Source organism: Oncorhynchus tshawytscha, linkage group LG02 (genome assembly GCF_018296145.1).
Source record: "Oncorhynchus tshawytscha isolate Ot180627B linkage group LG02, Otsh_v2.0, whole genome shotgun sequence".
NCBI classification, from domain to species: Eukaryota; Metazoa; Chordata; class Actinopteri; order Salmoniformes; family Salmonidae; genus Oncorhynchus; species Oncorhynchus tshawytscha.
In genome coordinates this window covers 1,811,716-1,837,798 of record NC_056430.1, presented here as the reverse complement: position 1 = coordinate 1,837,798, position 26,083 = coordinate 1,811,716, and the positions used below count along the sequence as shown (strand labels likewise).

The following is a 26,083-nucleotide window of genomic DNA, read 5'->3' as shown; positions in this document are numbered from 1 at the left end:
CAATAATTATTAAATAACATAGTATAAGGACAGGATTTATTCTGAACCGTTCCAAAAGTCCGTGACCCGGAAGTACTTTGTTATTCTTGCCTGCTTCACAATGGCGTTTATTACCAATGATTGCCTATTATATTGACAAGCTATTCGCGTGACTGTAACAATGGAAATTACATGTCCTCAAAGATGGAAGGTAGGCGGGAGGAGCCGAGATCAGGTGGGACCATTCTATCCAATGAAACGGCAGATACGCTGTGAACCACAGACCATTGAGATACAGGACTGATCTTTGTGTCTTTGCTATTTTAACGTCTGTGACAACATTTTAAAGTAGTTCATTTTCTTCATTGGCTGATCGCTTCCAACGTATGAAAACCCACCCAGTTGACTACTTTAAAAATAAGGAAGCGCTCAATGGCAATGTCTATGCTAAAACTGGTGATATCCATGATTATCCCTTATATCTCTATGACAACGGGCACAACTCCAATATAACGTAAATTGTTTTTCTCAAGTTGCCGGAAGGCCACATGTGTGTCCACTATTATCAGTGCTTTCGTAACAACTTAATCATTATGAAACTTGAATTCGATCAAATAAGCCTCACGTAACAAATGAGCAATAACAACAACAACCCCCCTCTCTCACTCTCACTTCGTGGCCTTATGTTCGTGGACATATTGCAACGACCCTGTGTATATTTGTGTCGGAGTAAAACCTCTCGCTTCGCCTCTTCCTTCGCCTCTTCCTCTCTGACAGCATACAGACTGGTGCTCAGACTAACTCCCCACAGAAGACCATCCAGGTCTCTCCTCTCCTCTCTGACAGCATACAGACTGGTGCTCAGACTAACTCCCCACAGAAGACCATCCAGGTCTCTCCTCTCCTCTCTGACAGCATACAGACTGGTGCTCAGACTAACTCCCCACAGAAGACCATCCAGGTGGAAGTTGTTAGTTAGCGACAATGTTGTTGATGGTTGGTTGGTTTGTTGGTTGTCTAGTCACGCTATTTGTGGCGCAGGTAGCGGAGCCACACTGAAACATCCTCTTTGATATTGGTGCCATGGTTTAAAATGTCCGACTGACCAACTCACTGCTTCAACATGAATCCCATCTTATTTAGCTACAGAAGAACAAATGCAACATCGCAAACAGGTTGGGTAAATTAATCTCATAAACCTAGTTCATGATAAAATGTTTATTAGAAAGGGCGATCGCACAGTTAGCTAGTGTGCAACTAACTAGTATTTGTTTCAGTTAGCTAACTAATGTTAACTGGCTAACTAATGCTAACTGGCTAACATCCCCTACTGTTTGTATCCCAGCTTCCAATCATGGATGTAGCCAGCTAGTTAACGTTACTACGCTTAAAACATGACCTACTATGGTCTGTAAATAATTCGCTTTTGCTATTTTTGCTATGGGAGAATAGCTAGCTAACTAGTAACCTGTGATAATAAGCAAGACTGGCTAGTTATTATCCCTATAATGGACTAAATGAGTCAGCATGCTTCAGTTCGTCTAGCGCCTTGCTGACCCGAACGAATGTGCTCTTATATTCCCTTAAAAGACTTTGTCTGAATTCCAAACATATAAAAGCCACACCCGCAAATTAGGTGGCCACATCTGATGACATTTGATGAGTACACACTTGCAGGGCGAGGAAGGGAGGAATTAAATGGACCGTCCTTGTCTGGAAATTCGTCACTCGTTTGTCCCGCAATGATTGTGTTTTCAGCCACCGGTAGTTTGTGGGTTTATTTGCGCCAAGGTCACTTGTGATTGCATGTCTACTTTAAATTAAATATATAATTATTAAAATACACCTACTGTATGATAGCTAGAAAATGAATTAGCAAATGTTAGCCTGCCTAGCTGGAACTTCTGAAGAAGGAACATGTTTTATTTCTACAATTTCCAAAAACGAACCAAACAAATGCACAATTACATTTACGTGACGTGTTTGTGCATTAGTAGCACAATTTCAAATGCATTTACATTTGGTTGTACTTAGACTTGTATGTTAACTTCTCCATATTGAGGTTTTACGTTTTGGCCGACTTTTCTTAGCGGATGTACAATCATCGCGAATTGAATTATGGGGCATTTCAGGCCCCCAAGTGACAATAATTGTAAACTCGATCAAAAACGAGGGCTGAGGGGTTTACGTTGCGGACTTCCCTTGTTTGTCCAATCGTTGGACTAACGACAAATATGTCCGCGGGGATTCCCCAAGAGCATACTTGAAATACGAGGGGAAAAGACGTCAATAGTACCGTTTGTCTATTTTGAGACGCCGTAGCCAGTATTCACTTTCTTGAAATAGTCTGAATTAATCTAAGGTAACTCAAGAAATGTCATTAATTTTGACGTTTCTGCCGAAGAGATGTTAGTCGAGCAATTTGACATCTAACTAAGATGTTTGGTGACAGTATTTTTTTATCAATGCTTTTTTTTGTGCATGAGAACAAGTTCTCTCGTTGAATGACAACAAAGATTTTATTGAAGAATCTCTTCTTTTGACCAATCACCTGACGAAGGGGCGTAGACTTTGACTCCATAGAAAATTGTAGGTGCCCAAGCAGCGGAAATTAGTTTGCTAAAGGTTGGCTGTTTCAGCCAGTAAAGGGGGCTTTACTATTCTTGGGTAGCGGAATGACTAACTGCTCACCAGGCCTGAGGGCACACACGTTCTAGTAGGCTTACATTGAAGACGTGACAAATAGGAGTGTCAATATCGTCCGCTATTATCCTCAGTAATTATCCATCCATATTGTCAGACCCCGGTGGCTTGTCATTGTTAATAGACAGTACTTTTTTCACCTTTTCCACACTGACTTTACGGAATTCAAAAGTACAATTCTTGTCTTTCATAATTTGGTCAGATATACTTTGATGTGTAGTGTCAGCGTTTGTTGCTGGCATGTCATCCCTAAGTTTTCTTATCTTGCCAATGAAAAAGTCATTAAAGTAGTTTGCAATATCAGTGGGCTTTGTAATGAATGAGCCACCCGATTAAATTAATGAAGGAGCCCAGTTGGCTTTTTACCCCAAAATTTCATTTATCAATTTTGAGACACCGTAGCCAGTATACTCTTCCTCAAGAAATCATACATTTTGACGTTTTTGTCATATATCTTAGAGCTCAATTTTACGCCCTGAGATGTTTCGTGCAGTATTTCTCAAGTAATTTTTTTAAATCATGAAAACGTTCTAAGCTAACGCGTGGATGTTTTAAAGATGGTCATACCAAGGAACATTTAGCTATTTCAATTTTAGGTCCCCTTTTTAGGTATAGGACAAATGCTTGAAGAATTTTTTTTTTTTTAACCTTTATTTTACTAGGCAAATCAGTTAAGAACAAATTCTTGTTTTCAATGACGGCCTGGGAACAGTGGGTTAACTACCTATTCAGGGGCAGAACGACAGATGTGTACCTTGTCAGCTCGGGGATTCAAACTTGCAACCTTCCGGTTACTAGTCCAACACTCTAACCACTAGGCTACCCTGCCGCCCCATTAAATATGGCCTTACTGCTATTAGCCCATAGAAACACATTGGAAAAACAGATTCATACATGGGGAAAATAATCAAAAAATCTATCTAAAAGGAAGTTTGTTTTTTAAAGTGAACATGAGCCAGACCTTTTCTTTTGAGAGATATAAGATCAGAATATTATCCCCCCATATTTATTTTTTTTTGGCACTAAATGACTTCTATATATATATATATATATATATATATATATATACACACACACACTTCCATTCTTAAAAAAATAAACTGATACCAGGCTACCTTCAGACGAGTCTTGTGGGCATCCTACAGCTTGAGGAGGGCGTAGAGCAAAACTGAGACTCATGTTCGTTAGTCTCATAGGGCAGTCTCCGGCTCATGTCCGTTAGTCTCATAGGGCAGTCTCCGGCTCATGTTCGTTAGTCTCATAGGGCAGTCCCCGGCTCATGTCCGTTAGTCTCATAGGGCAGTCCCTGGCTCATGTTCGTTAGTCTCATAGGGCAGTCCCTGGCTCATGTTCGTTAGTCTCATAGGGCAGTCCCTGGCTCATGTTCGTTAGTCTCATAGGGCAGTCCTTGTCTCATAGGGCAGTCCCTGACTCATGTTCGTTAGTCTCATAGGGCAGTCCCTGACTCATGTTCGTTAGTCTCATAGGGCAGTCCCTGACTCATGTTCGTTAGTCTCATGGGGCAGTCCCCGACTCATGTTCGTTTGTCTCATAGGGCAGTCCCTCACTCATGTTCGTTAGTCTCATAGGGCAGTCCCCGGCTCATGTTCGTTAGTCTCATAGGGCAGTCTCCGGCTCATGTTTGTGAGAGTCTCATAGGGCAGTCCCTGGCTCATGTTTGGGAAGGCTCATAGGGCAGTCCCCGGCTCATGTTTGTGAGAGTCTCATAGGGCAGTCCTTGACTCATGTTCGTTAGTCTCATAGGGCAGCCCCTGACTCATGTTCGTTAGTCTCATAGGGCAGTCCCCGACTCATGTTCGTTAGTCTCATAGGGCAGTCCCCGGCTCATGTCCGTTAGTCTCATAGGGCAGTCCCTGGCTCATGTCCGTTAGTCTCATAGGGCAGTCCCCGGCTCATGTTCGTTAGTCTCATAGGGCAGTCCCCGGCTCATGTTCGTTAGTCTCATAGGGCAGTCCCCGGCTCATGTTTGTGAGAGTCTCATAGGGCAGTCCTTGACTCATGTTCGTTAGTCTCATAGGGCAGCCCCTGACTCATGTTCGTTAGTCTCATAGGGCAGTCCCTGACTCATGTTCGTTAGTCTCATAGGGCAGTCCTTGACTCATGTTTGTTAGTCTCATGGGGCAGTCCCTGACTCGTGTTCGTTAGTCTCATAGGGCAGTCCCTGACTCATGTTCTTTAGTCTCATAGGGCAGTCCCCGGCTCATGTTTGTGAGAGTCTCATAGGGCAGTCCTTGACTCATGTTCGTTAGTCTCATAGGGCAGCCCCTGACTCATGTTCGTTAGTCTCATAGGGCAGTCCCTGACTCATGTTCGTTAGTCTCATAGGGCAGTCCTTGACTCATGTTTGTTAGTCTCATGGGGCAGTCCCTGACTCGTGTTCGTTAGTCTCATAGGGCAGTCCCTGACTCATGTTCTTTAGTCTCATAGGGCAGTCCCCGGCTCATGTTTGTGAGAGTCTCATAGGGCAGTCCCGGCTCATGTTCGTGAGAGTCTCATAGGGCAGTCCCCAGCTCATGTTCGTTAGTCTCATAGGGCAGTCCCCGACTCATGTTCGTGAGAGTCTCATAGGGCAGTCCCCGGCTCATGTTCGTGAGAGTCTCATAGGGCAGTCAACGGCTCATGTTCGTTCGTCTCATAGGGTAGTTCCCGGCTCATGTTCGTTAGTCTCATAGGGCAGTCCCCGGCTCATGTTCGTGAGAGTCTCATAGGGCAGTCCCTGACTCATGTTCGTCTTAGGGCAGTCTCATAGGGCAGTCCCTGGCTCATGTTCGTTAGTCTCATAGGGCAGTCCCTGACTCATGTTCGTTAGTCTCATAGGGCAGTCTCCGGCTCATGTTCGTTAGTCTCATAGGGCAGTCCCCGGCTCATGTTCGTTAGTCTCATAGGGCAGTCCCCGGCTCATGTTCGTGAGAGTCTCATAGGGCAGTCCCCGGCTCATGTTCGTGAGAGTCTCATAGGGCAGTCCCCGTCTCATGTTCGTTAGTCTCATAGGGCAGTCCCCGGCTCATGTTCGTTAGAATCTCATAGGGCAGTCCCCGTCTCATGTTCGTGAGAGTCTCATAGGGCAGTCCCCGTCTCATGTTCGTTAGTCTCATAGGGCAGTCCCCGGCTCATGTTCGTTAGAATCTCATAGGGCAGTCCCCGTCTCATGTTCGTGAGAGTCTCATAGGGCAGTCCCCGTCATGTTCGTTAGTCTCATAGGGCAGTCCCCGGCTCATGTTCGTTAGAATCTCATAGAGCAGTCCCCGTCTCATGTTCGTGAGAGTCTAATAGGGCAGTCCCCGACTCATGTTCATTAGTCTCATAGGGCAGTCCCTGGCTCATGTTCGTGAGAATCTCATAGGGCAGTCCCCGTTTCATGTTCGTTAGTCTCATAGGGCAGTCCCTGGCTCATGTTCGTGAGAGTCTCATAGGGCAGTCCCTGGCTCATGTTCGTTAGAGTCTCATAGGGCAGTCCCTGACTCATGTTCGTTAGTCTCATAGGGCAGTCTCCGGCTCATGTTCGTTAGTCTCATAGGGCAGTCCCCGGCTCATGTTCGTGAGAATCTCATAGGGCAGTCCCCGGTTCATGTTCGTGAGAGTCTAATAGGGCAGTCCCTGACTCATGTTCGTTAGTCTCATAGGGCAGTTCCCGGCTCATGTTCGTTAGTCTCATAGGGCAGTCCCCGGGTCATGTTCGTTAGTCTCATAGGGCAGTCCCTGGCTCATGTTCGTTAGTCTCATAGGGCAGTTCCCAGCTCATGTTCGTTAGTCTCATAGGGAAGTCCCCGGCTCATGTTCGTGAGAGTCTCATAGGGCAGTCCCCGGTTAAAATAAAATCTTGAGCAACCGAGAGTTGCCAGTTTTTTTTTTTTTTTTTCACCAATCGATTGGTTGAAATGTTAAAACGTGTATTTTTCCAAATAGACACTGTGTTTTAATCAAATCAACTATATGTACTGAGCTTGTCTGATGCTTTTACGCTCACTGTTTGATTAAATATTTAAGACATACATGACTCGAGGGAAACAGAGAGAGCCTATCCTGAAGAATACCCTTCTCCAGCTGCTGGTCTTGGTAGATTCAGCCATTATACTCCTGTAGTTGCTGGTAATAGGCTGCATCAGGGGCAGCCTCTTCCATTCGTACTGCCAAGTTATATTACCATTTCAACCCGATCTGCAGGCCAGTTATGATTTTCATAAGCACCTTTTTGTGGAACAGTTTCATTTCATTTATAATAGTCTTTTGTATCTTAAAATCATTGTCATGTGGTTCATCTAAATTCTATCTAAATGTAAATGATACCAATCTAAAAATAACTTCCATTTCCAACGATGTAAAAAGAGCCTACATAAAGCCAACAAATAAAAACATAACAGCTTACAGGTAGAAAATAACCTGATTTAATTTGTTTAAAATAATATCCTGTGAATCACATTGGCTAGGCATGGCATCTCTACAACAAACGTGAAACATTGTATTAACTATAAACTGGGTCCAGCCTAAGCTTGTATAAAATATTCTGGGCCACAGTGAGCTCGGAACAGACACAGCTGTAGGCTATTTATGCAAGCGCTCAGAAGTCGTCAGGTATTTTTATGGCTGGATCAGTGACATTTTTCCCTTTCATCCCAAGTGGCAACCGAGAGCTGGAAATATTTTTCAAATACATTGAGGAACTATTGTCACTCTCAATGGATAAAAAAATACTTGTTTTGAGGTAAAGAAATAAATAGAACTTTGAGAAGCTCCACAGCTCATTAGTGGTGGTAAGTTAAGACCATCAGAAATACTATCGGACATCCCCATTTATAGGCCTACATTTGCGCGCAGGCCAGCTAGCCTAGGCCAACTTCTATATGCGTAATCATGTGCGTGTCTTTACTCAAATATTGACATGAGCGCTCCAAAAAAATTACAATAAATAGATTTACATCTCGTAAATGGAATGGAAATAAACCAAAACTTGTTTCTCACAAGTGTAGGATAGGATTTGAGCTCTGCAAACAACGTGTCCACTCTGAGAATGAGAACGATATACGACTGTAACAATAATATACTGATAAATTAGCAAACATTTCTAAAAACATGTTTTAACTTTGTCATTATGGTGTATTGTGTGTAGATGGGTAAGAAACATTTAATTTAATTTTGAATTCAGGCTGTGACACAAAATGTGGAATAAGTCAAGCGGTGTGAATACCTTCTGAAGGCTCTGTATCAGTCAAGGGGTGTGAATACTTTCTGAAGGCTCTGTACCAGTCAAGGGGTGTGAATACTTTCTGAAGGCTCTGTACGAGTCAAGGGGTGTGAATACTTTCTGAAGGCTCTGTGTGTGGATCATTTCTAGCCACCACTTTTGATCTAGCCCAAATTAAATGAATTAAATTGGTGCATGAATGTGATACTCTTATGGCTGAGTGGTATACTGTATTTGACTATATACCGGTATTGATGCACGGACCGGTTTGGGTTTTTACCTGATCTTTTATAATGGTATTTGGTTTGTTAAATGTGATACGGCGTGTTTAACTTCCATTTGTATAGTTTAGTCCGCTACTTGAGTCATCCCTCTCTCTCAATTCAAGGGGTGTTATTGACATGGTAAACATATGTTAACATTGAAAAAGCAAGTGAAGTAAATAATATACAAAAGTGAAATAAACAATAAAAATGAACAGTAAACATTAGTCACAGAAGTTGCAAAAGAATAAAGACATTACAAATGTCATATGTGTATATATATACAGTGTTGTAACGATGTACAAAAGGGAAAATAAATAACATAAATATGGGTTGTATTTACAATGATGTTTGTTCTTCACTGGTTGCCCTTTTCTTGTGGCAACAGGTCACAAATCTTGCTGCTGTGATGGCACACTGGTATTTCACACAGTAGATATGGGAGTTTATCAAAATTGGGTTTGTTTTTGAATTCTTTGTGGTTCTGTGTAATTTAAGGGAAATATGTGTCTCTAATATGGTCATACATTTGGCAGGAGGTTAGGAAGTGCATTTTCACCTCATTTTGTGGGCAGTGTGCACATAGACTGTCTTCTCTTGAGAGCCAGGTCTGCCTACGGCAGCCTTTCTCAATAGCAAGGCTATGCTCACTGACTCTGTACATAGTTAAAGCTTTCCTTAAGTTTGGGTCAGTCACAGTGGTCAGGTATTCTGCCACTGTGTACTCTCTGTTTAGGGCCAAATAGCATTCTAGTTTGCTTTGTTTTTTGTTAATTCTTTCCAATGTCTCAGGTAATTATCTTTTTGTTTTATCATATTTTGGTTGGGTCTAATTGTGTTGCTGTCCTGGGGCTCGTTTGTGTTTGTGAACATAGTCCCAGGACCAGCTTGCTTAGTGGACTCTTCTCCAGGTTAATCTCTCTGTAGGTGATGGCTTTGTTTGGGAATCGCTTCCTGTAGGTGGTTGTATAATTTTAAAGATCTTTTCTATGTTTTGGTAATTAGCGGGTATCGGCTTAATTCTGCTCTGCATGCATTAGTTGGTGTTTTACGTTGTACACAGAGGATATTTTTACAGAATTCTGGGTGCAGAGTCTCAATTCGATGTTTGTCCCTCTTTTTTTTTTGTGAATTCTTGGTTGGTGAGCGGACCCCAGACCTCATAACCAGAAAGGGCAATGGGTTCTGTAACTGATTCCAGTATTTTTAGCCAGATCCTAATTGGTATGTCTAATTTTATGTTCCTTTTGATGGCATAAAAGGCCCTTCTAGCCTTGTCTCTCAGTTCGTTCACAGCTTTGTGGAAGTTACCTGTGGCGCTGATGTTTAGGCCGAGGTATGTATAGTTTTTTTGTGTACTCTAGGGCAACTGTGTCTAAAATGGAATTTGTATTTGTGGTCCTGGCAACTGGACCTTTTTTGGAACACCATTATTTTGGTCTTACTGAGATTTACTGCCAGGGCCCAGGTCTGGCAGAATCTGTGCAGAAGATCTAGGTGCTGCTGTAGGCCCTCCTTGGTTGGGGACAGAAGCACCAGATCATCAGTAGACATTTGACTTCAGATTCTAGTAGGGTGAGCCCGGGTGCTGCAGACTGTTCTAGTGCTCTTGCCAATTCATTGATATATATGTTGAAGAGGGTGGGGCTTAAGTTGCATCCCTGTTTCACCCCACAGCCCTGTGAGAAGATTATTTTTCTTTTTGCCAATTTTAACTGCACACTTGTTGTTTGTGTACATGGATTTTATAATGTCGTATGTTTTACCCCCCACACCACTTTCCATCAATTTGTATAACCTCCTCATGCAAAATTAAGTCTAAGGATTTTTTTTAAATCAACAAAGCATGAAGACTTTGCCTTTGTTTGCCAGTTAGGGTGTGTAGGGTGAATACGTGGTCTGTCGTATGATCATTTAGTAAAAAGCCAATTTGACTTTTGCTCAGTACATTGTTTTCATTGAGAATATGTACGAGTCTGCGGTTAATGATAATGCAGAGGAATTTCCAAGGTTACTGTTGACGCATATCCCACGGTAGTTATTATGGTCAAATTTGCCTCCACTTTTGTGGATTAGGGTGATCAGTCCTTGGTTTCAAATATTGAGGAAGATGCAAGAGCTAAGGATGATGTTAAAGAGTTTAAGTATAGCCAGTTGGAATTTGTGGTCTGTATTTCATAATTTAATTGATACCATCAACACCACAGTCCTTTTTGGATTGGAGGGTGTGTATGTTGTCCTGTAGTTCATTCAACGTAATTGGAGAATCCAGTGGGTTCTGATCGTCTTTAATAGTTTATTCTAAGATTTGTATTTGATCATGTATATGTTTTTGCTGTTTGTTCATTGTTATAGAGCCAAAAAGATTGGAGAAGTGGTTTACCCATACATTTCCATTTTGGATACATACAGTGCCTTGCGAAAGTATTCGGCCCCCTTGAACTTTGCGACCTTTTGCCACATTTCAGGCTTCAAACATAAAGATATAAAACTGTATTTTTTTGTGAAGAATCAACAACAAGTGGGACACAATCATGAAGTGGAACGACATTTATTGGATATTTCAAACTTTTTTAACAAATCAAAAACTGAAAAATTTTACTTTACCTTTACTTTCAGTGCAGCAAACTCTCTCCAGAAGTTCAGTGAGGATCTCTGAATGATCCAATGTTGACCTAAATGACTAATGATGATAAATACAATCCACCTATGTGTAATCAAGTCTCCGTATAAATGCACCTGCACTGTGATAGTCTCAGAGGTCCGTTAAAAGCGCAGAGAGCTTTTCTTCGTGTTTGTTTTAGTATTTTCCCAGAAGTGGTTAGTCTATGGATTCTTCAATTACATTGAGCTGATATCTGACAGGATGTTCCTTCTTTTTCCGTAGTGTATTTCTGTATTGTTTTAGTCATTCACCATAGTGAAGGCTCAGGTTTTCTGGGTCTCAATTTTTTTGGTTGGACAGGTTTCTCAATTTCTTAAGTTTTTGCATTCTTCATCAATCATTTGTCATTGTTGTTCATTTTTCTTCGGTTTTCTGTTAGAATTGTTTTTATTTTATCGGGAAGCTGAGAGGTCAAATATGCTGTTTAGATTTTCTACTGCCAGGTTTACACCTTCATTATTACAGTGGAATGTTTTGTCCAGGAAGTTGTCTAAAAGGGATTGAATTTGTTGTTGCCTAATTGTTTTTTATTAGGTTTCCACACTACTTTTCTTCCATCTATAGCATTTCTTAATATTACTCAGTTCCTTTGGCTTTGATGCCTCATGATTGAGTATTGCTCCGTTCAAGTAGACTGTGATTTTGCTGTGATCTGATAGGGGTGTCAGTGGGCTGACTGTGAACTCTCTGAGAGACTCTGGGTTGAGGTCAGTGATAAAGTAGTCTTCAGTACTACTGCCAAGAGATGAGCTATAGGTGTACCTACCATAGTCAACGGTAGGCTTCGAGGGGACTCCTATGTACAGACCCAGTGTGCGACGGAGTTGTGACCTGTTTTTGTTTGTTATGTTGTGTCTTGGTGGGGCATATGGCGGAGGGAATGCTGTTACCTCCAGGCAGGTGTTTGTCCCCCTGTGTGCTGAGGGTGTCAGGTTCTTGTCTGGTTCTGGTATGTTAGGTCACCACAGACTAGTACATGTCCCTGGACCTGGAAATGATTGATTTCCCCCTCCAGGATGGAGAAGTTGTCTTCATTAAAGTATGGGGATTCTAGTGTGGGGATATAGGTAGCACACAGGAGGACATTTTTCTCTGTTAAGATAATTTCCTTTTGAATTTCTAGTCAAATGTAAAATGTTCCTATTTTTATTAATTTATTGGAGTGAGTTAGGTCTGCTCTATACCAAATTAGCATAATTTGAGTCCCTTCCCTGTTTCACACCTGGTAGTATGGTGGATGGGACTACCAGCCCTCCGTAAGCTAGAGAGCAACCAGTGGGTCTGTCTCCTATATACCACGTTTCTTGTAGAATGACAATGTCTGTATTTCCGATTTCTTTGATGAAGTCCAGGTTCCTGCTCTTTAGGCTAAATGCAGATTACCTCAGGCCTTGGATATTCCAGGAAGAGATAATGAAGGCTTTGTGATCCATAGTGTCCAATGTTGTTGGTTGTGTGGTTTGGCCTCAGTCCAGTAAGTGTGAGCAGAGCCTGCTGAGCATCTGTTACTTGCCATTGGCTTGGGCTGGTGTAAGAGTGGGGGTTGGGCCTGTTTGCCTGCTCACGGCCTGGGCGGATATGTGACTTCCATGTTTAGGCCCTCTTTGTGGGAGTTGGGGGCATGGGGTGGGCAGGAGGGGCATAGGTCTGATCTGAGGGGGCCTAAATGGGGTGCGGGCATGGTTGACTTGGGGGAGTGTTGATTGGTTGGGGTGGGGGTGTATATGTGGCTGGTGGTGTTGTGGTCTGGATGTAGGTCCTCTCGCTGTGGGTCCTCTATAATGGAGGTCCGGGGTGGGGTGTCCCGCAGGTCCGGGGTGGGGTGTCCCGCAGGTCTGGGGTGGGGTGTCCCGCAGGTCTGGGGTGGGGTGTCCCGCTGGTCTGGGGTGGGGTGTCCCGCTGGTCTGGGGTGGGGTGTCCCCTGGTCTGGGGTGGGGTCTGGTCTGGGGTGGGGTGTCCCGCTGGTCTGGGGTGGGGTGTCCCGCTGGTCTGGGGTGGGGTGTCCCGCTGGTCTGGGAGGGTGTCCCGCAGGTCTGGGATGGTGTCCCGCAGGTCTGGGAGAATGTCTCGCTGGTCTGGGTGGGGTGTCTATTGATCTGGTCCTCCTGTGTGAAGTGTTGGGGAGACGTTTGAGAGCGATGTCCTTTAGGGTCCAGGCAAAGGTGGGCACTGCTGCCTTGTAGAGGTGGACCTGGTCATAGAGGCTGTTCAAGTCCAGGATAAAGTGGTGGGCCAGGAAAACATTTGGTTTTGAGGCACAGTCACGGAAAATACTTGCGTTTACCCGCTGTAAAGTAGCAGACTGGAATACTTTAGTTGGTAACCACTTGTGCAGTGGGGAAAGTAGAAGAAGCATTTTCAATCACTCCCTTCAGTGCTGTGGCCACACTTTCCAGCGGTGTTCTCAGCTAGTTTGTCCCTGTGTGTATTATTATGTAGCTGGGTGACCCTAGTCGGTCCTCAGACAGAAGGTCTAGGAGCGCTGGGTGACCCTAGTCGGTCCTCAGACAGAAGGTCTAGGGCGCGCTGGGTGACCCTAGTCGGTCCTCAGACAGAAGGTCTAGGACTCGCTGGGTGAACCTAGTTGGTCAGACAGGTCTAGGGAGTGCAGGGTGACCCTAGTCGGTCCTCAGACAGAAGGTCTAGGGAGCGCTGGGTGAACCTAGTTGGTCCTCAGACAGAAGGTCTAGGGCGTGCTGGGTGAACCTAGTTGGTCAGACAGGTGTGTATTATTATGTGGCTGGGTGACCCTAGTCGGTCCTCAGACAGAAGGTCTAGGACTCGCTGGGTGAACCTAGTTGGTCCTCAGACAGAAGGTCTAGGGCGCGCTGGGTGTTTGGACACCAGATTTTAGACACTCTCTTGTATATATTTCCAGTTTGAGTCCATAAGGAGTACAATCTGTGTTATATTTGTCCTCAGTGGGTGTGGGGGGGTTGTCAGAAGGGCTATCAAGGTGGCAGATGGGGGGTGCTCAGAAGGGTCTGTCCCTCTGTGATTTTGACGCTATGGTCAGGTGGACTGTTCTGCTATGGTGTCTAGACTTTTGTCGGGAGCTGAGGTGGGCTGTTCTGCTGGCTTCTCTGTGGGGGTGGCCACCTCTCTAGTAGGTTGTTCTCTGTCACATGCCGTCCCCCTCACCCTCTCCTCCATCCCCCTCACCCTCTCCATCCATCCCCCTCACCTCCTCTCTTCCATCCCCTCCCCCTCACCCTCTCTTCTGTCCCCCTCTCTTCCCTCCTCCATCACCCTCTCCTCCATCCCCTCACCCTCTCTTCCCCCTCACCCTCTCTTCCGTCCCCCTTCCATCCCCCTCTCCTCCATCCCCCTCACCCCTCTTCCATCCCCCTCACCCCTCTCCTCCGTCCCCTCTCTTCACCCTCTCCTCCGTCTGTTCCAACCCCTCACCCTCCCCTCCATCCCCCTCACCCTCACCCTCCAACCCCCCTCCATCCCCCTCACCCTCTCCTTGGGGCGGCAGGGTAGCCTAGTGGTTAGAGCGTTGGACTAGTAACCGGAAGGTTGCAAGTTCAAACCCCCGAGCTGACAAGGTAGAAATCTGTCGTTCTGCCCCTGAACAGGCAGTTAACCCACTGTTCCTAGGCCGTCATTGAAAATAAGAATTTGTTCTTAACTGACTTGCCTGGTTAAATAAAGGTAAAATAAAAAATAAATCCCCCTCACCCTCTCTTCCATCCCCCTCACCCTCTCCACCCTCTCCTCCATCCCCCTCACCCCTCCATCCCCCTCCTCCATCCCCCTCACCCCCTCCATCCCCCTCCACTCCTCCATCCCCCTCACCCTCTCCTCCATCACCCCCTCCATCCCCTCACCCTCTCTTCCATCCCCCTCACCCTCTCCCTCCATCCCCCTCACCCTCTCTTCCATCCCCCTCACCCTCTCTTCCATCCCCCTCACCCTCTTCCATCCCCCCACCCCTCACCATCCCCTCACCCTCTCCTCCATCACCCCCTTCCATCCCCCTCACCCTCTCTTCCATCCATCCCCCTCCCCCCAACCCTCTTCCATCCCCCTCACCCTCACCCTCTCCTCCAACCCTCTCCTCCATCCCCCTCACCCTCTCTTCCATCCCCCCACCCTCTCCTCCATCCCCCTCACCCTCTCTCCATCCCCCCATCTCTTCCATCCCCCTCACCCTCTCTTCCATCCCCCTCACCCTCTCTTCCATCCCCCCTCCCTCTCTTCCATCCCCCTCACCCTCTCTTCCATCCCCCTCACCCTCTCTTCCATCCCCCTCACCCTCTTCCATCCCCCTCACCCCCCTCCATCCCCCTCTGTTCCAACCCCCCTCCATCCCCCTCACCCTCTCCTCCATCCCCCTCACCCCCTCCATCCCCCCACCTCTCTTCCATCCCCCTCACCCTTTCTCCATCCCCCTCACCCTCTGTTCCAATCCCCCCCCCACCCTCTTCCATCCCCCTCACCCCCCTCCAACCCTCTCCTCCATCCCCCTCTCTCCATCCCCCATCCCCCTCACCCTCCCCCTCACCCTCTCTTCCATCCCCCTCACCCTCTCTTCCATCCCCCCCCTCCATCCCCCTCACCCTCTTCCATCCCCCTCACCCTCCCTTCCACCCCCCTCACCCCTCCATCCCCCTCACCCTCCCATCCCCTCCATCCATCCCCCCTCTCTTCCATCCCCCTCATCCCCCCTCTCTTCCATCTTCCATCCCCTCACCCTCTCTTCCATCCATCCCCCTCACCCTCTGTTCCAACCCCCTCACCCTCTCCTCCATCCCCCTCACCCTCTCCTCCAACCCTCCCTCCATCCCCCCTCCTCTCCTCCATCCCCCTCACCCTCTCTTCCATCCCCCTCACCCTCTCTTCCATCCCTCTCCTCCATCCCCCTCACCCTCTCCTCCATCCCCCTCACCCTCTCTTCCATCCCCCTCTCCTTCCAACCCCTCCTCCATCCCCCATCTTCCATCCCCCTCACCCTCTTCCTTCCATCCCCCTCTTCCATCCCCCTCTCTTCCATCCCCCTGTTCACCCCCTCACCCTCTCCTCCATTCCATCACCCCCCTCAACCCATCCCCCTCACCCTCTCCTCCATCCCCCTCACCCCCTCCATCCCCCTCACCCTCCTCCAGTCCCCTCCACCCTCTCCCCCCCCTCCATCCCCCTCACCCTCTCCTCCAGCAGTCTGATCCTCTCCTCTAGTGCTCAGAACTTCTCCTGCTTTTTCTCGTGGTGTAGTTGTCTCACCACAGTCCAGAGTGTAGATATGTTTCTCTCCACCTCCAGCTCTCCGGGTCTGGTTAAGGGGGTGGTGTTGTGCTGACCTGTTGTCTGGGTCTGTGCTGACTGGGGTGTAATCACCTGCTGTTCCAGCTCCACCTGCCTTAAATTCACCCAGCTGGAGGTATCTTTCATTTCAATGAGGGAGTAGTACTCTGTGCTGGGAGGTTGACTTTCCGCTGGGGGTGGCTCGTCTGTGGGGTTATATAATGAAAGAGGTCTGGTCTGACCCGCTCGGGGTGGGGGTATCTTTCAATGGAGAGCTTCTCCTGCTGGGCTATTTCTTTGATTAGGTGAAAACTAAAACTGTTTGGGGTTGGCCTGTACCAATACTGTTCCAGACTTATGAAGATTTATATTAGCTGTCAGAGGTCCTCATTGTCTTAATATCCTGAGTTTCCACCCCTCATTAACACCCCCCTCTTAACACAGTGGTAGCACTGTGCCCTGCCAAGGGATGATCAGTGTGGAACATGAGGTTGCTGATGTTCCCATTTTTATAATAGTCAGCAAAAAGTGTCTCTTGATTTTTCCATAAGGAGCTCCATTTTGTACTCTTTTCTTGCCTTATCATTTTTTTTTACATACAGAGGGTACTGTATTTTAATTACCTCTGATCAGCGGGAGGCAGTTTCAAAGCCCTCTGCATTTGGTTTGGAGTAGCCGGTTGGATTCTCCTGCCATTGTTGGGCTAAAGGTCTCTGACACCTCTCATCTGACACGTCAGTGCTAGTTGAAGCTGAATCTGCTTGTCCTGGCAGGCTTGGTAGTCCAACTCAGCATTCAGTCCTCATAAAGTAAAATATATAATTGTAATGTATTCATGGCTTTTGAATATAAAATATAGCTTCAGACTAAACATTACTCACTCAGTTCCAGGTTGGATGGTGTTTTCTGTTGGTTTGCCAGAGCATTTGCTGTATTTTTTTTTTTTACGTGTTATTTCTTACATTAGTACCCCAGGTCATCTTAGGTTTCATTACATACAGTCGAGAAGAACTACTGAACATAAGAGCAGCGTCAACTCACCATCAGTACGACCAAGAATGACTTTCGCGAAGCGGACCCTGTGTTCTGCCTTTCACCCAGGACAACGGAATGGATCCCAACCGGCGACCCCAAAAAACGACTTCGAAAAAGGGGAAAACGAAGCGGTCTTCTGGTCAGACTCCGGAGACGGGCACATCGTGCACCACTCCCTAGCATTCTCCTCGCAAATGTCCAGTCTCTTGACAACAAGGTTGATGAAATCCGAGCAAGGGTAGCATTCCAGAGGGACATCAGAGACTGTAACGTTCTTTGCTTCACGGAAACATGGCTCACTGGAGAGACGCTATCAGAGACGGTGCAGCCAGCTGGTTTCTCCACGCATCGCGCCGACAGAAACAAACATCTTTCTGGTAAGAAGAGGGGCGGGGGCGTATGCTTTATGGTTAACGTGACGTGGTGTGGCCAAAACAACATACAGGAACTCAAGTCCTTCTGTTCACCTGATTTTAGAATTCCTCACAATCAAATGTAGACCGCATTATCTACCAAGGGAATTCTCTTCGATTATAATCACAGCCGTATATATTCCCCCCAAGCATACACATCGATGGCTCTGAACGAACTTTATTTGACTCTTTGCAAACTGGAATCCATATATACGGAGGCTGCATTCATTGTAGCTGGGGATTTTAACAAGGCTAATCTGAAAACAAGACTCCCTAAATTTTATCAGCATATTGATTGCGCAACCAGGGCTGGAAAAACCTTGGATCATTGCTATTCCAACTTCCGCGACGCATATAAGGCCCTGCCCCGCCCTCCTTTCGGAAAAGCTGACCACGACTCCATTTTGTTGATCCCTGCCTACAGACAGAAACTAAAACAAGAAGCTCCCGCGCTGAGGTCTGTTCAACGCTGGTCCGACCAATCTGACTCCACACTCCAAGACTGCTCCCATCACGTGGACTGGGATATGTTTCGTATTGCGTCAGACAACAACATTGACGAATACGCTGATTCGGTGTGCGAGTTCATTAGAACGTGCGTTGAAGATGTCGTTCCCATAGCAACGATTAAAACATTCCCAAACCAGAAACCGTGGATTGATGGCAGCATTCGCGTGAAACTGAAAGCGCGAACCACTGCTTTTAATCAGGGCAAGGTGACTGGAAACATGACCGAATACAAACAGTGTAACTATTATGTGGCAGGGTCTACAGTCAATCACGGATTACAAAAAGAAAACCAGCACTGTCACGGACCAGGATGTCTTCCTCCCAGGCAGACTAAATAACTTTTTGCCCGCTTTGAGGACAATACAGTGCCACTGACACTGCCCGCAACTAAAACATGCGGACTCTCCTTCACTGCAGCCGACGTGAGGAAAACATTTAAACGTGTCAACCCTCGCAAGGCTGCAGGCCCAGACGGCATCCCCAGCCGCGCCCCCAGAGCATGCGCAGACCAGCTGGCTGGTGTGTTTACGGACATATTCAATCAATCCCTATCCCAGTCTGTTGTTCCCACATGCTTCAAGAGGGCCACCATTGTTCCTGTTCCCAAGAAAGCTAAGGTAACTGAGCTAAACGACTACCGCCCCGTAGCACTCACTTCCGTCATCATGAAGTGCTTTGAGAGACTAGTCAAGGACCATATCACCTGACACCCTATACCCACTCCAATTTGCTTACCGCCCAAATAGGTCCACAGACGATGCAATCTCAACCACACTGCACACTGCCCTAACCCATCTGGACAAGAGGAATACCTATGTGAGAATGCTGTTCATCGACTACAGCTCGGCATTTAACACCATAGTGCCCTCCAAGCTCGTCATCAAGCTCGAGACCCTGGGTCTCGACCCCGCCATGTGCAACTGGGTACTGGACTTCCTGACGGGCCACCCCCAGGTGGTGAGGGTAGGCAACAACATCTCCACCCCGCTGATCCTAAACACTGGGGCCCCACAAGGGTGCGTTCTCAGCCCTCTCCTGTACTCCCTGTTCACCCACGACTGCGTGGCCACGCACGCCTCCAACTCAATCATCAAGTTTGCGGACGACACAACAGTGGTAGGCTTGATTACCAACAACGACGAGACAGCCTACAGGGAGGAGGTGAGGGCCCTCAGAGTGTGGTGTCAGGAAAATAACCTCACACTCAACGTCAACAAAACTAAGGAGATGATTGTGGACTTCAGGAAACAGCAGAGGGAACACCCCCCTATCCACATCGATAGAACAGTAGTGGAGAAGGTAGTAAGTTTTAAGTTCCTCGGCGTACACATCACAGACAAACTGAATTGGTCCACCCACACAGACAGCATCGTGAAGAAGGCGCAGCAGCGCCTCTTCAACCTCAGGAGGCTGAAGAAATTTGGCTTGTCACCAAAAGCACTCACAAACTTCTACAGATGCACAATCGAGAGCATCCTGTCGGGCTGTATCACCGCCTGGTACGGCAACTGCTCCGCCCACAACCGTAAGGCTCTCCAGTGGGTAGTGAGGTCTGCACAACGCATCACCGGGGCAAACTACCTGCCCTCCAGGACACCTACACCACCCGATGTCACAGGAAGGCCATAAAGATCATCAAGGACAGCAACCACCCGAGCCACTGCCTGTTCACCCCGCTGTCATCCAGAAGGCGAGGTCAGTACAGGTGCATCAAAGCTGGGACCGAGAGACTGAAAAACAGCTTCTATCTCAAGGCCATCAGACTGTTAAACAGCCACCACTAACATTGAGGGGCTGCTGCCAACACACTGACTCAACTCCAGCCACTTTAATAATGGGAATTGATGGGAAATTATGTAAAATATATCACTAGCCACTTTAAACAATGCTACCTAATATAATGTTTGCATACCCTACATTATTCATCTCATATGTATACGTATATATACTGTACTCTATATCATCTACTGCATCCTTATGTAATACATGTATCACTAGCCACTTTAACTCTGCCACTTTGTTTACATACTCATCTCATATGTATATACTCATATGTATATATCTACTGTATCTTGCCTATGCCGCTCTGTACCATCACTCATTCATATATCTTTATGTACATATTCTTTATCCCCTTACACTTGTGTCTATAAGGTAGTAGTTTTGGAATTGTTAGCTAGATTACTTGTTGGTTATTACTGCATTGTCGGAACTAGAAGCACAAGCATTTCGCTACACTCGCACTAACATCTGCTAACCATGTGTATGTGACAAATAAAATTAGATTTGATTATAGTTTGGGCCTTCCAGGTAATTCCGTCCAAAAACAGGTTGCATGTTTTGATCTGGAGCGAAGGTTATGCTGTGGAGGGTAGAATGCTGTACATGTCCCTGCCCCCAAAAAATCCAAGGTTATCTAACTCCAAATCTATATTTTACTGCTTTCCACACAGACCCCCCTCCCCCGTCACTCAAGGAGCTCGTTTGTTGTTGCTTGACCTCGAGACACTTGTGTTCAGTCTGCATTGTCAATGCAACAATGTTGATGACGTTGTTGTTTCCACTTTCATCTTAATATAAATTGACAAACATCCTATAATTAGAATATTAGTTTGTGTTTATTACATCTGCAAACAGCTAGTTTGTATTTTCTTAGCACGTTAAGCTAAATCGTGTTAGCCACTAATGCTAATTGCTAGTTAGCTGGCTACGTAGCTAGCTAATACAGCCTGATACCAGTACTGGTGGAGGCCCAAATCAGCACGTTGTTTGTGCAACAGTATCTTCTAAATCAAAGAGGAATAGGCGAAGCATGAATATGTTGGCTATATGAATAAAGATTTAATGTAGCCAAAGATTATAGGGTCCCCTAGGAAACACTGAACATCACTTTGGTTCCTACCCTGTCACAAAAATTTGTCTGTGGCATTTTCATTCGTTGTCATGTCAAACAACACTATTCAAAGTGCCCACTATTATTTATATTCTAACTATAGAATTATAATAAACATTCTATTTCCATGATTCCAAAAGTTCACCCAAGTGTTTTGATCTAAATAGCAATTGCAACATTTGGTTTAAAATAAGGCCTAGTATTATTGCCCATATTGTGGCAGTGTGGAAATGATCTCAAATGAGTGCAGGAAATGATTGTTGAATTGAACAGTATAAACCAATCAGAATGGAGAAGGACCCATTGAAATAATGTAGAATATATGTGTTGCCACCCTAGGGTTATGCACTACTCATGAAGCAAATTTAGAACTTTTATTAATCAAAAACATAAAATACCATGATATGATATTTTGGCCATATCGCCCAGCCCTACTAGCTATATTGACATTTGATAAGGGTCAAATCAGACAAATCTATTGATGTCTTGTTGACAGTTCTTCATCCCTGCATATATATATATATATTTATATATTTATTTTTATTTTTTATGACTCTTTTTCTCTCTGACTTCTGCAGGGTCCTCCACTGGAGCTGCTTGTTCTGTGTTGCTACCGAGAACAGATCCCAGGTGTGACAAGAAAAGACCGTGGAATAACAGACGGAACAGCCATTCGTTCCACCCTGTCTCTGTTCACCCGGGGAGGAGGGTGGCGGTGGGGGCCGTATGGTAGTGAATAGGAAGATGGAGACTGGGGATATATGGTGAGTGTCAATAAGAGTAAGTGACAATCCATGTCTTATGAAGGAGGTGAAATGTGACGAAATCGGCTACAACAGTTAGGACAGGTCAGTGGTAGCCTGATCCCAGATCTGCTAGGACAGGTCGGTGGTAGCCTGATCCCAGATCTGCTAGGACAGGTCGGTGGTAGCCTGATCCCAGATCTGCTAGGACAGGTCAGTGGTAGCCTGATCCCAGATCTGCTAGGACAGGTCGGTGGTAGCCTGATCCCAGATCTGCTAGGACAGGTCGGTGGTAGCCTGATCCCAGATCTGCTAGGACAGGTCGGTGGTAGCCTGATCCCAGATCTGCTAGGACAGGTCGGTGGTAGCCTGATCCCAGATCTGCTAGGACAGGTCGGTGGTAGCCTGATCCCAGATCTGCTAGGACAGGTCGGTGGTAGCCAGATCCCAGATCTGCTAGGACAGGTCGGTGGTAGCCAGATCCCAGATCTGCTAGGACAGGTCGGTGGTAGCCTGATCCCAGATCTGCTAGGACAGGTCGGTGGTAGCCTGATCCCAGATCTGCTAGGACAGGTCGGTGGTAGCCTGATCCCAGATCTGTTTGTGCTGTCATGTGACGATGAGTAGGTCTAACAGTTGGCTTCTATAACATATATGATCCAGTTGGCAAGACAGTACAAACAGGCCTTGGCCCAGACTAGACAGTACAAACAGGCCTTGGCCCAGACTAGACAGTACAAACAGGCCTTGGGCCAGACTAGACGGTACAGACGAGCCTTGGGCCAGACTGGACGGTACAGACGGGCCTTGGGCCAGACTGGACGGTACAGACGGGCCTTGGGCCAGACTAGACGGGCCTTGGGCCAGACTAGATGGTACAGACGGGCCCTGGGCCAGGCTGGACGGTACAGACGGGCCCTGGGCCAGGCTGGACGGGCCCTGGGCCAGGCTGGACGGGCCCTGGGCCAGGCTGGACGGGCCCTGGGCCAGGCTGGACGGGCCCTGGGCCAGGCTGGACGGGCCCTGGGCCAGGCTGGACGGGCCCTGGGCCAGGCTGGACGGGCCCTGGGACAGGCTGGACGGGCCCTGGGACAGGCTAGACGGTACAGGCGGGCCCTGGGTCAGACTAGACGGTACAGACGGGCCCTGGGCCAGACTAGACGGTACAGGCCGGCCCTGACTGGTACAGAGCCTTCAGAAGGTATTCACACCCCTTTCTGGTAAGTCTGTAAGAGCTTTCCACACAGATTGTACAACATTTGCCCATTATTGTTTTTAAAATTCTTCAAGCTCTGTCAAATATGTTGTTGATTATTGCTAGGCAACAATTTTCAGGTCTTGCCATAGATTTTCAACTAGATTTAAGTCCGAACTGTAATTCGGCCATTCAGAAACATCCACTGTCTTCTTGGTAAGCAACTCCAGTGTAGATTTGGCCTTGTGGTTTTAATTATTGTCTTGCTGAAAGGTGAATTCATCTCCCAGTGTCTGGTGGAAAGCAGACTGAACCAGGTTTTCCTCTAGGATTTTGCCTGTGCTTAGCTCCATTCCATTATTTTTTTTATCCTGAAAAACTCCCTAGTCCTTAACGACTTCAAGCATACCCATAACATGATGCAGCCACCGCTGTGCTTGAAAATATGGAGAGTGGGTCTCAGTAATGTGTTGTATTGGATTTACCCCAAACATAACACTTTGTATTCAGGTCAAAAAGGTAATTGCTTTGCCACATTTGATGCAGTATTACTTTAGTGCCTTGTTGCAAACAGGATGCATGTTTTGGAATATTGTTATTATGTACAGGCTTCCTTCTTACTCTGTCGATTAGGTTAGTATTGTGGAGTGACTACCATGTTGTTGATCCATCCTCAATCACAGTCATTAAACTCTGTACCTGATTTAAAGTCACCATTGGCCTCATGGTGAAAACCTTGAGCGGTTTCCTTCCTCTCCGGCAACTGAGTTAGGAAGGACGCCTGTATTTTCATATTGACTGGGTGTATTGATACAGCATCCAAAGTGTAATTTAATAATAGGCTGTAACACCAGAATGTGGATTAAGTCAAGGGATACTTTCTGTAGGCACTGTAATGTGTTTGTCTCTGTCTATAGATGACTGACCTGGTGAACCTCAACGTGCGTGGCTGTCTGTACACCACGTCCCAGTCCACCCTGCAGCGCTACCCTGACTCCATGCTAGGGGGCCATGTTCCACAGGGACTTCATCCACCACACACGACGCTCAGGTACTTTGCCACAGTTCTGTAGGTATGCAGTGCATTTGGAAAATGTTCCACATTTTGTTACGTTACAGCCTTATTCTAAAATAGATGAAATTGTTTTTTCCCCTCATTAATCTACCTACAATACCCCATAATGACAAAGCAAAAACTGTTTTGTTTTTTAAATTGTGCAAATGTATTAAAAATAAATAACTGATATCAAATTTACATAAGTATTCAGACCCTTTACTCTGTACTTTGTTGAAGCACCTTTGGCAGCAATTACAGCCTAGAGTCTTCCTGGGTATGATGCTACAAGCTTGGCACACCTGTATTTGGGGAGTTTCTCCCATTCTTCTCTGCAGATCCTCTCAAGCTCTGTCAGGTTGGATGGGGACCGTTAATGCACAGCTATTTTCATGTCTCTCCAGAGATGTTCGATCGGGTTTAAGTCCGGGGTCTGGCTGGGCCACTCAAGGACATTCAGAGACTTGTCCCGAAGCCACTCCTGCGTTGTCTTGGCTGTGTGCTTAGGGCCGTTGTCCTGTTTGAAGGTGAACCTTCTCCCCATTCTTAACCTGCTCCAGAGTGCTTTTCATCAAGGATCTCTCTGTACTTTGTTCTGTTTATCTTTCCCTTGATCCTGACTAGTCTCCCAATACCTGCAGCTGAAACAACCTCCCCACTGCATGATTGATGAGGTGGAAAATATTTAATCCATTTTATAATAAGGCAGTAATGTACAAAATGTGGAAAAAGTCAAGGGGTCTGAATACTTTCTGAATGCACTGTACATACCTGTATGTCTGTGTGATATGGGAATATGACCATCTTTGATTTGACAGGGACACTACTTCATCGACAGAGATGGGGCCCCTCTTCCGCTACGTCCTCAACCTGCTACGCACCTCAGAGCTCACCCTTCCCTGTGACATCACGGAGATGGATCTGCTGCGTAAGGTTGCCTAGGGGTTAGAGCGGTGGGCCTGCAACTGGAGGGTTGCCGGTTCAAATCTGAGCCAGCAGGGGATTATCCTCTTAGTGTGTTTCTCATGGGTGTTAAGATAAAATAAATAAACATTTCAGTATCTTTGTCTTGACACTTGACATTAAAGTAATATCCTTCTTCTTCTTCTTCTTCTTCTTCTTCTTCTTCGGAGGCAGACTTCTACCAGATCGAGCCGTTGATGCAGTCTCTCACCGACACTAAACCCCTCTACCCCCCCTAGACACCTTTTGAGGAGGTGGTGGAGCTCTCGTCAACCAGGAAGCTGTCCAAGTACTCCAACCCTGTTGCCTTCGTCACCATCACCCAGCTCACCATCACCACCAAAGTCCACTTCCTACTGGAGAGTGTGTGTAACAGCTTCACCAAGTGGATCAAACACTATTCCAGTGACTTCCAGGTGTCCTTCACCTTTTGGTCCGTGTGACGATCACCAGGAGGTGTCTCTGAGAGTGTTCCTGTTGGACTGTATCTCCAAACAGGGCTTCAGGAACACCAGGGTCCACCAGATGAGTGAGAGGGCCAACGAGAACACAGTGGAGCACCGCAGGACTTTCTGCCGGCTGGCTCGCAAGGTTGACGACTGACCAGGATTATTTGGGGTTCATTTATTGCTTAGTGGACATCAAGTACTTAATCCCTGGCTGTAACCCTGGTCATAATCACCCCTGATTGTAACCCTGGTCATAATCAACCCTGGTCATAATCACCCTGGCTGTAACCCTGGTCATAATCACCCCTGATTGTAACCCTGGTCATAAACAACCCTGGTCATAAGCACCCTGGCTGTAACCCTGGTCATAATCAACCCTGGTCATAATCACCCTGGCTGTAACCCTGGTCATAATCAACCCTGGTCATAATCACCCTGGATGTAACCCTGGTCATAATCACCCTGGCTGTAACCCTGGTCATAATCACCCTGGCTGTAACCCTGGTCATAATCACCCTGGTCTAAACAACCCTGGTCATAATCACCCTGGTTGTAACCCTGGTCATAATAACCCTGGCTGTAACCCTGGTCATAAACAACCCTGATCATAATCACCCTGGTTGTAAACCCTGGTCATAACCCTGGTCATAATCACCCTGGCTGTAACCCTAGTCATAATCAACCTTGGCTGTAACCCTGGTCATAATCAACCCTGGCTGTAACCCTGGCTATAACCCTGGTCATAATCACCCTGGTCATAATCACCCT

General features: G+C 46.6%; 1 pseudogene; it reads left to right on the top strand.

Moving 5' to 3' along the window:
* Nucleotides 1-84: 84 nt before the first annotated feature.
* Nucleotides 85-26,054, top strand: LOC112234335 (annotated as a pseudogene).
* The last annotated feature ends 29 nt before the right edge of the window (nt 26,055-26,083 follow it).